Raw genomic sequence first — 15,835 nt, forward strand, 5'->3', positions numbered from 1 at the left:
TAGGCTGCCAGCTTTTCCTTTCAGGGTCCCAGGAACTGGATAGGCACCACTTGACACAGTAGGAGTCTCTCCAGAGACTCCAGGTGCTGGCAGAGAAAAGTCTTTGCTGTCCCTGAGACTTCAAACAACAGAAGGCAAGCTCTAAATCGAGCCCCTGGAGATCTTCACAAGATGGAAGGCACACAAAGTCCATGCTTTGCCCTCTTACTCTGGCAGAAGCAGCAACTGCAGGATAGCTCCACAAAGCACAGTCACAGGCATGGCAGTTCTTCTTCCTCAGCTCTTCAGCTCTTCTCCAGGCACAGGTTCCTCTTGGTTTCCAGAAGTGTTCTCAAGTCTGTGGATTTTGGTGCCCTTCTTATACCCAGGTTCTCCTTTAAAGTAGGCCTACTTCAATGCAAAGTCTCTCTTGATTGTGAAATCCTGCCTTGCCCAGGCCAGGCCCCAGACACTCACCAGGGGGTTGGAGACAGCATTGTGTGAGGGCAGACACAGCCCTTTCAGGTGTGAGTGACCACTCCTCCCCTTCCACCTAGCACAGATGGCTCATCAGGAAATGCAGACTACACCCCAGCTCCCTTTGCGTCACTGTCTAGTGAGAGGTGTAGTCAGCCCAACTGTCAAACTGACCCAAACAGGGAATCCACAAACAGGCAGAGTCACAGAAATGGTTTAAGCAAGAAAATGCTCAGTTTCTACAAGATTTCACTGAGTTACTCTAGTGTCATTTTTTAACACTTCCTTAGGTCAGGGGTTAAGGTGTCGTAGGCTGTTTTCAATTGGCCTACAGAGCGCTTTGCTGGACTTTTGATGCTAGTCCACAAAGCACCACAACTATGTCAGAAATTCTGATGCAGCTGTGCTAATGACCCAAATGGTGCGCTGTATTTTAAATACAGCGCTACCATGGTATTGTTATGGGAGTGCAGGGCAGTTCAAGCAAACTGGTGCATCATGATTGATGCACTAGTTTGTTGTAAATGAGGGCCTTTGTACTCAATTACATTGCTTCTCTATTTACAAGTTTTGGAATTCATGCAAGAGTAAAATCCTGTTTATATGGTACCTTTGTGTGTCCTTGTGCCTGAAGGAATGTGACGATGAAGTAAAAAAAGCTTTTAATAGAAGAACTTCATCAGAATGTGATTTGTAGATAGGTATGCACCTTCTCCCCAATCACATTGTTGTGTTTGAACTATATACCAATTCTTTCTAAGAATAGCACATACTTGAAACAAATATACAGAAAGATTTGTAACAAGTCTAGTATGTTATTGAGCATTTATTTTCCTTCTGTCAGAAGCAGTTCTCTGTGTATGTTGTCTGACTTTATTTTTTGCTGTACTGAGAACTGAATGGGATCCCCTCTAGACTAAAATCTAGCCATCATATCCGTCCCCACTGTTTGAAAGTCCTATTCAGTTGTGAAATTACGTTTGACACGTAATAGCTTCCTATTGGAGTTGCTCCATTTGAGGTTTCAGGAGTGACTGCTACTGGCATATAAGATAATATTTCTGGCCGTGGGTTTCCTGAACAGTGAAGGATGTATAGCGTTCTCATGTACATGCAGATTGAGATCTATTAGAATAAACCTGCTGTTACTTATAGGGCTGGTGAAGTGCATATTAAAAGGTTTCTGATTCAAGAGAGCAATGTATTCCTCAGTTAGATCTTGTTTTCCCTTTCAGACAATAAAATGGTTGCCTACACTAATTGTAATAGTATGTATGATGAGGCGTCAATGTGCTTTTCAGCGAGTACCACGCTACTCCGGAACCCAAAAGGATTAATGGTGGATTAGAATAGGGAAAATGATTACAGTATTAGAATTAGTATAGGGAGGTATGAGTTATTTTGATCTAAGGACATGTGTATCTGTTAGTTGGATTGAGTAGAATAATGGAAGGGTAGAGGAGGAAAGAATCCAGAAATTTTAATTGGGAGATCATAGTAGTAAGATGAGGTTTGGAATGAGTAAAGGAGAAGTGGAGGATGGAAGTGTCTATTGAAAGGGATTAGGGAGATGATAGTAGTAAACTGGGGTTTGGGATGAGTCAAAGAAGAGATAAATGAGGGAGAATTTAGTAGGGCTCTTTGGGAGATCATAGTAGTAAACTGAGGTTTGGGGTGAGCCAGGAGGAGTAAAGGAGAGAAAGGTCTACGAGGGTTATTTTGGGAATCATAGTAGTAGAGTGGGTTTGGGATGAGTCGGAGAGTGGAGATAGAGGGTAGATTGACAGAGTTACATGGTGATGGGGAGACAGAGTAAAGCTTTCAAGAGAGTACATTTTGATTTCCTCTTGTACATTAGGGCTAAAGTAGTAAATATATAGATACTTATTACTTAGTAAAGGAATATATGTGTAAGGAATATAATATATTGGCATTTAAAGTTGTATCGTATAAACACAGACTTTCAAAAGTTGTGGCATTTCAAGTTAATTTATTTGTTTACTTTTATAATATTATTTTCTCTTTCCTCAATATTTCAATAGTAAAATGCTTGTAGATAAAAATGTTAAGATAATATTTACCTATTGTGATAGATAAAATTAAAACAGCGACTCACAAGCATCTAATCAAACAAATTATATAGAAACTATGCAATGACCTATCAATACGTCTATATAGTGGAACCCTGAGACCTGATGTTCCACTGACTTGTTGTATTCATTTGCCCAGGCTACCCGCTTCTCCTATGTGCCACCGAACAAGTTTGCATAGCTGGTGGCAAAGGAAATGCCCATGACTGTCTCTTATTTTTGCCTGTAACATTGCCCACCAAACAAAAAGATATTTTGATTCAGACAATATTCCATCAGTTGTACAGTCATGCGGTTGTGTTCATAGCACTTAAGTGATTTGGGGCCAGATGTAGGTACAAAAAAATTAGCGACTCGCAATTTGCGAGTATGTGCGACTCGCCAATTGCATGTCGCTAATAGGAATGCAGGTACAATGTCCGTGTACAATTTGCGACTCGCACCCGGAGTCGCAACGCAGATAGCGAGTCCGCCGTCTGCGAGGTCGCTTTTTGCGACCGCACAAAAAACGAACTCGCAATTTGCGAGTGGGTGTCGCAAATTGCAAGTACCATGTAAATTGATTGCAGGTGCTGCAGAACACTCCAGAAACCACTCCAGAACACTCTGGAAACACTTCCTGGCACATGATGATGACATCACAGCCAGGAAGTTTACTAATACACCTGGGAGGAGGGAGGACCACACCCATTTTAAACTGCTGCACAGCCAACAGGAGGAACAGCAGCTACAATGGCTGAAGAAAAAGAAAACTCAAATTTTCTGAGAAGGAGCTGGAGGTGCTGACAGAAGAATGCTGTCAGCACTATCATGAACTCTTCGGAAAGGCAGCCCTCAATGTGCCAGAAGCAACCAAAAAACAACTCTGGCTGGAGATCCAAGAAAAAGTGAACTCCCTGGGGGTGAGCCACACGAGTGTGGAAGAGATCAAAAAACGGTGGTATGACCTCCGCTCCCAGACCAAGGAGAGGGTGGCAGAAAGGCTCCGGGAGATGAGAGGCACAGGAGGGGGACCATCATCCGTACCACCACCCACACCCCTGGAAGAAAGGGTGGAGGAGACCCTGGAGCAGGAGGCAGTGACAGGAATAGGAGATCTGGACACCTCTGAGCCCTCTACATCAACCGGTGAGTACCATGTGATATGCATGTACCCCCATCAATGCCATACCCCCACCCACCATGTACACAGGGGCATACACAACCAAGATAGCTCCATTGCAGGGTAGCAAACACCAGAATGATGCATTATGGGAAATGTAGTCAAGTAGGCAGTTCATAGGCAAATGTTTATTAGGAAGTGTGCAACAGATAGTAGACACTGACAGTCTGTTCCCCATGTCCCACAGGTCTCCCACAAGACACCACCACAAGCCACAGCAGCCAGCCCCATGAGGACAGCACAGGAGCTGCCACCACTCCCACCTGCACGACCAACACCATCCCTGTGATGTCAACACCTGCTGCAACAGTGTTTCAGGAGGCTGCGCCAGCAACAGGCAGGAGTGCCACAGTAGAGCACACAGGGCATCCACCGCTGCGCAGGCGACACAGGTTCAGGAGAGCACGGCTGCAGGCTGAGTCCGGCCGTCCATCTACCACCAACAGCGAGGCACAGCTGCTCTGTGGTCAGCGCCTGCAGAACAATATGTTAGGGCGTATTAGTGGGGTGCTGCACCGCTTTGTGAGAAGCAATGAGGCCAGCATGCAGCAGCTCCATTCCCAATTGGACGTGATTGGCACAAACACTGGGGACCTAGCCCTGTCCATGAGGGAACTGGTGGCAGACCTACTGGCACAGGGCGAGGGTGGGCGGCGCAGGGACCGTCAGCTGCTACAGAGGCTTGACAGGATGGCCACATCAATTGGCAGACTGGCAGTTAACACCACTGGCCTGTCGAGAAGGACAGTTGGCCTCCAAGTAGAAATGGGCCATTTTGCAGGGGATGTGGCTAGAGGCCTGGGCCGGATCACACATGTGATTGATTTAATGGAGGCACGGCATCTGTCCAGGGGCAGAGGGGACACACCCCAGGACAGCGAAGAGGGCTCTACAGTGAGCAGTGTCTCTGCCAGTGACACTAGGGTGCTCCGGAGTGGGAGTACCAGGCAGAGCACTGCAGAACAACCAGGGACCAGCCAGGCTGGCAGGGGCCGTCGTAGGACATAGACTGAACCCTGTCCCTGATGTTGGGGCACATGACCGCAATGTGCCCCATGCATGGTTTGCATTTTGATGTACATGAACAGTTAGTAATTGTAAATAGTTGAATTTCTGCACATATTAAATAGTTTTTTTGTTCCACTTAACAAATGGACTATTTGGTCAATAGGTGAGTGTGGTTGAAGTTGACACGTACCTTCCAAAGTATTGGGTTGCGATATGTTCCCGTCTCTGCCTTGATTTGCTATACTCCGATCCCCATGATGGCGATGTGGTTGCTCTTGCTCTTCATCCTCAGAATCTGGGTCTGCAGGGGTGAGAGGTAGCCCACGTCGGGTGGCAATATTGTGCAGGATGGCGCATGCAACAACAATTTTGAATGCTGTAATGGGGGTATACTGGAGGGCACCTCCACTGCGGTGGAGGCATCTGAACCTTGCTTTCAGTAATCCGAAGGTGCGTTCTATGATGTTCCTGGTCCTCTTATGTGCACTGTTGTATCGCCTCTCTGAATCATTGCTGGGTGTTAAGAACGGAGTCATTATCCATGGCCGTAGAGCATATGCACTGTCACCTGTTGGGCACAAACATTACACTGTTAGAAAGTCCTGGTTGGTGTGCACAGTGACCTGTGTGTATGTCTGCAAGGTGTATGCTGCTCTACCTAGGAGGTATCTGTCTCTAAACACCCTACGTTCCAGGCGTTGGTGTATCCCACTGTGCCTAAAAATCTAGGAGTCATGGGTACTGCCTGGAAATTTTGCGACAATGTCAGTGATGACATAATGGGCGTCACAAACAACCTGAATATTGAGTGAGTGGGTACACTTTCTGTTGCGGAACAGATGTTCCAGGTTTGCAGGGGGGCATATTTGAATATGTGTCCCATCTACACATCCTATGACATGGGGAAAGTTGGCAATCCGGTAAGAGTCCAGCTTGGTGCTGTTAATTTCTGCCTCATTCCTGGGTAGGTATATGAAGTGAGACATGTGTGTGAGTATGGCATCTAGGAAGGCCCTGAGGAACCTTGACAGTGCACTTTGAGATACCCCACCTGCCACAGCAATGACCCCCTGATAGCTCCCCGAGGCCAAGAGGTGCAGTGAGCATAGCACTTGCACATGCGTAGGGATGGCGCAGCCGCGCAGAGTCTGGCGTTCTAGCTGTGGTTTTAGTAATTCAATTAATTCTAGTATGGCTGCGCTGCTAAGGCGGTATTTATCATATATCTCTTCCTCAGTTTGCTGAAAAAGAGTCTGCCTTGTTCTATAGATCTTCTCCTGTCTGTGGCACCTCCTCCTCCTCTGCTGGGCTGCGTGGACTCTCCTCCTCACTGCTATCAGGTATATCTCCGCCATCTTGAGTAACCCAGATGCCTTCTGGGTCTCCTTTTATACTTTGGTAATGGTTACCACCTGCTCTGAGTTAGTGGTAAATTGGACATGCAAACTGGGCTTTTTGCGACTAGTCGCAATTTGCGAGTTGCAATTGCATATGGTTTGCGACTCGCAAATTGCGACCTCCTATTTGCAGGTCGCAAAATGGGGTTGCAATTTGTTCGAGTCGGTAACGGCTCGCATCGCTTTTTGCGAGTCAGAAATGGGATTTTTGCATCCCATTTCCAATTTTGCACAGTCGCAAATAGCGATTCGGGCCATTTGCGACTCGCAAAACTTTGCTGCATCTGGCCCCTGCTTCTTAAAAAGTACTCAACTGCTTTCACCCCATCCTTCGGTGCAGGGCTAGTATACAGACTTGTCACCACAAGCCTAATCATGGAGAAAGCCCTTCTTCTACTTGATGCCTTCAATTGTGCATCAAATTTCTTAGTGTCTTGTACATAACAGCTTAAATGTTTTATAAAATGAAATAAGTAATTATACTGCACAGAAGTGTTCTCCAAAAGGCTTGCTTTAGAAAAAATAATAGTGCATCCCAGAGGACAAGAGGTATGTTTGTGATATATGTATATTTATACAGACTCAACTTAAAAAACATTTAAAGTAAACAAAAAAAAAACTTTAAATTAGGAGCACATCCATAACTCACACAACAGTCAAGCAAACCACAACTCGCTTACTGACAGAGACAACCATTATTGTAGCATCATTAATTGATTTGATTATGGGATGCTGTTTCATTACATTTTACTTTTAGGTGCTGTTATTTCTTGGTAGAGATATTGTGAAGCCATTGCATTTGATGTGCAAGTTACGTCTTTCATGGGTGGTGCGCGAATTATGGATTGTGCTCCTAATCGTAATATACAGATGTCAGTGGTTTTTCAGTTTTAATTCATAACTGTAGCAGAACTTTAATTGTGTTATTTTACATACATTTCAGAAGTGTTTTTTAAACATACATTGAATCATTATGAGAAAAGCCATACCCTTAAGCCATAACATAACTTTAACCTTTGTTTTTTCAATGATTTGTTGAGGTACTTTCATCCTACTGCACATCCAAGTGTTCCCTTCACCCAACCTTCCAATGGTCTCTAATATCAGCTACACACAGGTTTAAGCTGGGTCAGTTTCATAAATTGGGTGTAAGTAAATGCCTCTTTTTGTATGGGCACCCCCACATTTTTGGACTGATGCTGCTGGTTTTTCGACTCTGAGAGTGCACTGAGTCCTGCTAACCAGAACTCAGTGCCAGTGTTCTGACCCAATGCAAAGTATATGTTCAATTGGATACACCCAATTTGCAAGGCCTGACTTACTAAGTCCCTAATATATGGTACTGAGAATACTCAGGGCATGTAAGGCAGTGTGTCCATTCAGGGCTGCAGCACTGTTTGTAACACCCTTCGTTTGATAAGACACAAAATGGATTCCAGCCTGCCACTGCATACTGCAAGGGTAGTGTTCTCAGTGCTAGTTCAATTTTGCCTTTAAAATAATGGCAAAGCCATCTGGCCCCTTAACATTATTATATGCAAGTCTCCCATAAGGAAGGCCTAGAGACCCCTATGGCTGGGAAATATATTTTGTTAAGTGTGACATATATACTTCGACATGCCTTGACGGCAACATTTCCAAATTGTCATTTTAGTATGGGTAACGTTTGTAGCCCCATTGGCTAACACAGGGTTAGTGGGTGGCATCCCCACCCGGCTAACTTTTGACTGGGACTACCAGACTGGATCATGTGAGGTATCAAATTAATCGTGACATTAAATGTGACCTAATGCTCAAGTCGAAATCATTGTCACTATTCATAGTTGGCCACATTTAGAAAAGTGACCACTCCATGCTCTGCTCGTCCAGCAGCCTCACAAAGGCACACACATGCAGACAGCTGTCTGACCACCTGGGGAGATGTGTGAGTGACTCCCAGGCTCAAGTACAAAGGCAGTGTCCCAGCAGTAAGGCGTCACCTCCTTTGCCAGGATGGCCACCCAGGGTATTGGCCCGGAGGCATGCTTCAAAGGGGAAGTTGCCTTTGATGGGCCGCCTAGCCCAACACCCCTGGGCAGGAATTCAAAAGGCCAGGGCACTCGTATGAAATAAGATAAGAGTCTGTGCAGTTAGGTTCTTGGTCTTTGGAGAATCAATATATAATCCAAACAGAGTTAAAGTTCACTGACTTTATTCTTGTGCGAGGTTTTCATACATGTTCATCACATCAGAAAGATTCCATATGTGGTCATCACAACAACATCCAACAGCCAACACGTGTTTCGTCTCTGAGAAATTAATCTCATTGACTTCCTCAGGGCAAAGTATAAGTAAGGTGTTAACATGAATAAATGGCTTATCCTAATCAAGTAAAACTCTTCAAGATAATGTACGATCAATAGAGAAAGAGTAGTGGGAATCACGTGATGGGGGCAAAACACTATTATCCCCGAGTCTTCGTGAGGGAGTGCTCATAAGTCAGCACGTATGGATCCAAAATCTTTTACGGTGCGATCTATAAACAAAACAGTTCTTTTGGGTAAATTCTTGTGCTGGGGGTGCTGTGTCTTGCTCCCCGATAATTAAGCTGGCGTGTATGTAGAGAAAAAGGACGTGTAAGCCCTCCGTCTCATCTAGAAGTATAAGGTATAGAAGAGACACAGAGTAAGATCTCAGGAGTGTGTGTGAAACTCCTCGCCATGTCTCTACATACACGCCAGGTATGGGTTACTGAGTATCAATGCTTCAAGACTCAAACTAAACCTCACTGATGAAGCATAAGAAGGAAGAAACTGCTTTGAGATTGCCAGTGTTCACTTCTGGAGAGGGCCTGGCCTGGCAGTTGAGAGAGTAGGGTCAGTACTGAATTGGAGAAGGTAGGCTTTTTTCAAGAGTGGCCCATGGATGAAAAACAATGGGTTGGAATGCTACCCAGAACAATTGACAGTGCGTCAGATTATTTGCAATAAGTATACAAAACAGTGATAAATGGAATGCTTGCATTAATCTCAGTCACTGGTAATTACTCAGGCCGCATACAGTCCATCATTTTTTTGAACACCATGCCACCTCAGTTTGGACCCAGCTATGTGTAACTCAGTCTTGACCCTGCTCCTATAGGAACAGTCTAACCCAAACTTCCAAGCCAGGTCCTCCCTAAATTAGAATGCAAGCAACCCAGGACCGGTTTGGCCCTTGATATGGGCTCATCACCCAAAGGTATAGCTCAATTTCAGTGACACAGTGTGCACAGGACCCATGTCAGGGAATGCCTAGCCCACGTAGGGTGACATAGGAAAGTATACAAAAAGGGATGGATGGAATGCTTGAATTAATCTTAGTATATAGCTTAGTGAAAACCAAGGTGACATGGTGTGCAAAATAATGATGGATGCGGCCCAGAGTAATTACCAGTGGCTGATATTTTTGAGAATTTTAGACTTTTACTGCTACTTCTGTCTTAAGACTCACATAGAGTTTTTCCAACACAAATGAGTTTTTCCAACACTACTCACTTCTTACCTACAGATGTACATTTATTCCATTACTGACCTTTGTGCTACCTTTCCAATAACTCTTGCATTATGGTGTTTGGATGTTGCCTCTGCCCCTTTAGTAAGATAGTCTAAAGATGTTGTAGGCATTTCTCCGGACCCTTAAAAGAACTGCAGGAAAAAGAAATACAAACTGCATATGTCTGCATAGACAAGATGCCAAACTGTGTGTGTAAGGGAGTGCCTGCAAGTTTTAGAATACTTGAGCACTGGTTTTGGCACCTAGCCCTGGCATGTCGGGGTATATATTGGCATACTGGGGCCAACCATGGAAATCTGGTGCCCACCCTTGCTACAACATTGACTATATAGCAGGGCCGGACTGGGAACCCAAAGGAGCCCTGGTTAATTTTGTCAGACCAGCCTCCAGGGTGCATAGTGAGTGTGTCACGACTCACGTGCTGCTTACGCCTGGAATCCACAGATCGAGTGGCGTGGGTCTTGAAGGTTCGGCTTTGGCCCAGATAGGGGCGACTCTTTCTGGTAGCCACGGTGCTGTAGGCAATTGAGATGCCAAGAACAGACTGTGCCCTTCAGAAATAGCGCCAGAGGGAAAAAAAACCTAAAAAGGGGAAAAACCTCCAAACAGAAGATTCCTGAAACAGGAACAAAAGAACAGGAATCAACAGAGGCAAATACAGGAATACACTGAATCCACGAGAATCAGCAAAGGAAAGCGGAGAAACAGGAGCGAAGACACCATCCAAACAAAAAGTGTTGCAGCGCAAGGAGAGAAAGAAACACAGCCCTTAAATACCACTAAACAGGAAACGACCAACAGGAAGTAAAAGGACACCATCTTAGATAGGGAAAAGTACATAGAACAGAATAGACTAAGAACCATAGAGAATAGGGAACAAGGAATGCTGGTAAGAAAAAGGTAACATGGGAAGGGGGAAAAAACATAAAGGAAGGAACAACCAGATGTCCCAGAAAAAGAAGAAAAGAAAAGAACAGGTAAGAGGGGTCAAAATGCCCGAAAAACGCGGTGCACAAAAACAGAGCGAGGCCCCATGCCCAATTTGGGCCTCGCAAAGCACACAGCAGACTGGGGGCACGCTGCGTCTTGCAGACGCGAGGTGCGGCCCGAGCCGAATGTTCGGCTTGCGCCGCAGTACACGGCGCGACAGAGTGAGCCTGGCCACTACAGTGGGGGCTGAAGGGTGGGGGGTGCAGTGTTCTCCCCACCCCCAAGAAAATGTGGAAAAAATGGCAAACGGTGCATTCTACAATACATTTTTCATTATATATTCAATCGTATTAGTTTTGTAGTAAATAATGACCTTACAGTGCACCAGGATACAGCAATCTTTTTTGGGGTTCTTCAAAGACTTCCTCACCATCACCCTCTAACAGTGCCTCTCATCTTTCCATAGACTCTCTCTCACATGTATGTCATTTGTAATATAGGGCCTCCCTTACCACCGTAGGGCATTGGAGTACTTTACATCACACACACATACAGATACAATCAATCATATGTGTGTAAATCATTGCATACAAAATGTTACATAAGACAAAGGGTACTACAAGGTGTAGGATTCATGTCACTCATACTGGTAGACATTTTTAACAGTGCTTGGTCTGGGGAAGCATAAATTCAGAACGTAACACGGTTGTTATGGGTGACTTTACTAATAATGATTTGTTTCTACACAACCATACCCTTTTTTTGAGCAAAATAAGGATAATCAAAGACTGGAAAAAATATATCTCTCTAACCTGTACCATGCAGTTTGCATGCAGCTCTTTGACGGCAGTTCATGGCTCACTGTGCTAGATTATGATTGTAATTTATGAACTGCACAGTAACAAAAGGATCTCTGTGACAAAAGCAGTATTCCACTGAGCTATGCACATAAAATACTGTTCTGTGATCTGCATAGTACATGTTCTTTGCAGCAGGAAAATTAACCCTCTGCAATGCCTTACCTGAGTCAAAACTATCACTGGACAAAATCCGGATCTCTCTCCAGCAGGTACATTAATCACCAGAATTATCCTTGCACTTTTATTGTTGCCTGAAAACGGTTGTATATACAAGTAACTCTGTAGTGCTTTTAAAACAGCTGCACTGTTACAAACCCAGCAAACCAGCAATAATACGGCTCCCCACCCCTCCAGCCTCCCGGGTATATGTATGCCCGATGCTGCCAGTCCGCCCTAACTGATAGTACTGTTTGGAGTATTGGAGCTGTCCATCAGTGGATGGGACTCACACTTGCCAAAACATTAGATCATGTCTACTAAAAAAAGAAAAGGTAGTATTTCAAACAAAAATATTTTTCAGTGAAAATAATGTGTTTCTGTTTCGGAAATAATATTTATTTTTTCAAATGAAAAGTGTGTTTTAATAGCAAAACCAGGGTATCTTCATAAACTGACAAGCTATTATTTTAAGATAAAAATTTATTGCATTTCCCAAAAAACATACATAATGCAGCTGATTTCTGATAACCAATAACCCTCTGTCTGAAACCCTAATTGGTACAAGTAGCATAACATTTCAGCGGCATGAAGCTGTAAGGTCTATTGTACTGAAAAACCATCACTGCAGTATAACGATGCACAAATCTATCTTTGCTGCATTGCTTGAGATTGAGAGAATAATGTTTTAGCTTTAATTTTCCACCCTGTCCCTAACATTTCAGTCATTGCATAATTGAGAATGTCTTTGAAAAGTGCCAGGTAAAGTGCACCATATGACCCCATTTTTCAACATGGCTTCAGGGAAAGAACTTTCATCACACTGTCTTTAGGATGGTCTGCCTCGCTCGCTTCCATAATGGGACTGGCCTAGTGGGCAATCATATAGGAAACAATGGTCCCTTAAGTGGGAAGCGCGAACCTCAACTTACAAAGTAGACTCTTTAATAACCATCAGTCGATTGAATGTACTGGAAATAATAGATTTTATTTGATTACTCAACACCTGGAATCTTAGCAATCGTAGTCTAATCCGTTTCAATGTGCATTCAAACGGATCGGACACGTGAGCTGGTGTCCTTTGTAATTTGACTACGTGCTATTCCAATTGACACGGGAAGCATTGCCAATAGATTGATGTGTGAATCCAAATTCATTTTGGATTTCAAGACCTATGATTTGTGGATCCAATTATGAATGTTCTCTTTATAATTTGCTGCATGAGGTCTACCTAATGGGTGTTTCCCATTCCTCGTCCTTTTGATGACCCTGTACACATAACCTCCAGGTGTTAAAACCTTGACACAATAATAGTGTACTGTATTGTTTATGTAATTCAGGAGCCTGCAACTCTGTGTTTTTAATGCTTAGATCAAACAACTGGGCATCCTTCACAATCACCATTTATGTATATTGTATAGCACAAGCACACCTCTTACTCACTTCACAGCCGTCATCAGAGGCCACGGAATGAACATTGTGTCATACGCCGATGACACACAACTCATCATATCCCTCACTGAAAAGGCAAGGCCAAGAGGAACTTTCACATAGGAATGGAAGCCATCACCGCCTGGATGAGGGAGAGCTGCCTCAAGCTCAACTCGGACAAGATCGAGCTCGTCATCTCAGCCTGGGATGACTCCTGTTTGGCCCACATCTCTCAGTGCCCGCCTTCCCCGATTGACCACACCCGCAACCTAGAAATCATTCTCGACTCCTCCCTATCAATGACCCAACAGGTAAACACAGTCAACTACTCCTGCTGACACTCCCTAGACCAACTCCGAAAGATTTTCAAATGGATCCCAGTAGACCGCCGCAGGACAGTCACCCACGCCTTAGTCACACGCAAGCTTGACTACTGCAACATACTCTATGCCAGAACCACTACAAAAAACATCAGAAAGCTGCAACTCAACCAAAACGTCACCGCCAGACTCGTCCTGAACCTTGCCCACCAGGAATATACCTCCCAGCACCTGAGGACTCTCCACTGGCTCCCAGTGGAGAAACTAATCATCTTAAAGCTACTCACCCACACCTACAAAGCCATCCACAACATCGGACCAGCCTACCTAAACCGCCATGTCTCCTTCCACAACACCGCCAGACCCCTTACCCCGCCCAGCAAGCACTAGCCACCATCCCATGCATATGTAAACCACCGCCGGAGGACGGGCCTTCACCTACCTCGCAGCAAAGAGCTAGAACAACCTACCCCTGCACCTCAGACAAAGCCCATCGCTCACCATCTTCAGGAAGAACAACAAGACATGGCTCTTCGAATGAGACTCTGTCTGCCCCTGCCCTCCCCCATCCTCCCCAGAACCTTGAGACCCGCACGGATAAGTAGTTGCGCTCTACAAAAACTGATTGATTGATTGATTGATTGACTTACCTCACTTTCACTGCACCTTTAGGTAATTTGGGAACACCTCATTACTTTCAAATGTATACGTTTACAGAGCTGAATGAGTTTGTTTTACTAAGATTCCAAGTGTTGAGTAATCAAACTAAATTTATTTTTTCTAGTAAAAACCAGTTTATTGATGGTAACCCGTCTTCCGAAATCTAAATCAAGCCTTTATGTTTACAGCTTAAAACCCACATGTGAATCCGTCTCATTGATTTCTATAAATAATTCTTTAGCACTTCATACCTTTGGTGAGTCTCTGAAATGATTCCCAGTATTTGGATAAGAGCCTATCTCATTCAAGGAAGTCTCAGGTTTAACTTACATTCAGCAGGCTCTGGAGTTTCCCCTGGAACAGGAATTGTATGCAGCTGATCCGGAACACTTTACTTTCCCTTAATATTGTAGTGTAATAATCTATCAACCTGTGCCACTGGTCACACAGACCTTTAATTATCGACTCATAGATTAAAAAGGAGCTAGCATTAGCACAATAATTCCATTACAATGAAATCAATCTGGTTCTACAAAAACGAGAGAGAGGATGGTGTCTAAACCATGAAGGTTTATTAGTAAATTTTAGTCAAGTTAAAATCAATCAATCAGTAAATCAGTTCATCAAATAAGCATAGATATCTATTTGATTATGCAAGCAGATCGCATTGCTTTGTTAAAGTTGTTGATCATATGTTAAATAGCATTTCAACTATTTCTTGATTTTTTATGTTTGAGAAGATTTTGGGAGAGCACTAATCAGCTTTTAGTTTTCTATAGCAGCTTGTGAGCCGCGGAAGGGACGGGGCAGGGAGGCGCAGGAGGGGGAGGAAGGAATAAACATTTTTTTTTTTTTTTTTTAAATCACTTACCTCCTCCCCCCACCTCTGTCCCTCGACGCGCCTCACTGCAGGCACAGGCTCCCAGCTTGCCCTATGCCAATCCTGACGCTGCTCAGAGCAGTGTCAGGATTGGCTGGGAGCGCTCAGCTAGGGCGCTCCCAGGCAGACTGGGAGCCTGTGCCTGCAGCGGGGAGTGTCAAGGGACAGCACATGTGTGTTTGACCGGCCCGAGACGGCTGGCCAAACACACATGCGCTGTGAAGGGGGAGTACTGAGCACTCCCCCTAGTGCATGTCACCCCCGTGGACCGCCCCTTTCGAAGAAAACAATAATAAACACAGTTTATTATCATTTTCTTTAAAAGGTTTTGCAGTTGTCACTGCTGGAGGGGGGCGACTCCCCTCCTCCCAAACGGAGGAGCCGACACTGTTAGTTTCTGTGATTTAGGGCTGCTTGTGTTTTTTGTTTTGCTGTTTACACATTTGTATCTGTTTTCATTCACTATGTATGTTGCAAAGATTTTAATTATTCAACAGCATAAAACTGTAAATTGCCAGCTGTTAAACTTATCGCTCCATTACTTTCCCTCCGCCCCTCCTTTGCTCACCACCTCTGGGGCATTTTTGGCATGGCATGAAAGTTACCAATTTCTATCAAATTAGACAGCTATGAAGCTGTTTCTGTTATAAGTGCAGCTGCATTGTCTCAAGGGCTGGGTAAATAGGAAGACAGACTCCCTAGCTAGCATCCCATGATTACATCAGTATAACAAGAGATATACTGAGTCAACTATGTGTGTTCCAGCAATGAGGACTCCTGAGCTACTACATGAACGTAGTGTACAAAGTGGTGTCCACTTCCTTATAGGGACATGTTGATACTTGCAGTTGCTTTTGTTTGAAGCATGTGATCAATAGTATGACCAGACCACCTACACTATTTTTACTTCCAAAGTCATCAGCAGAAATGCATAATACTACTAAAAATTGT

The 15,835-nt window shown here is 44.3% G+C and overlaps 1 protein-coding gene across 1 annotated transcript in view; it reads left to right on the forward strand.

Moving 5' to 3' along the window:
• LOC138283517 (uncharacterized) overlaps nucleotides 1-15,835 on the forward strand; it is a 471,678-nt gene that overhangs the window by 236,268 nt on the left and 219,575 nt on the right. The gene's annotated exons all lie outside the window — the stretch shown is intronic.

The sequence above is a fragment of the Pleurodeles waltl genome, chromosome 3_1 (assembly GCF_031143425.1).
Source record: "Pleurodeles waltl isolate 20211129_DDA chromosome 3_1, aPleWal1.hap1.20221129, whole genome shotgun sequence".
NCBI classification, from domain to species: domain Eukaryota; kingdom Metazoa; phylum Chordata; class Amphibia; order Caudata; family Salamandridae; genus Pleurodeles; species Pleurodeles waltl.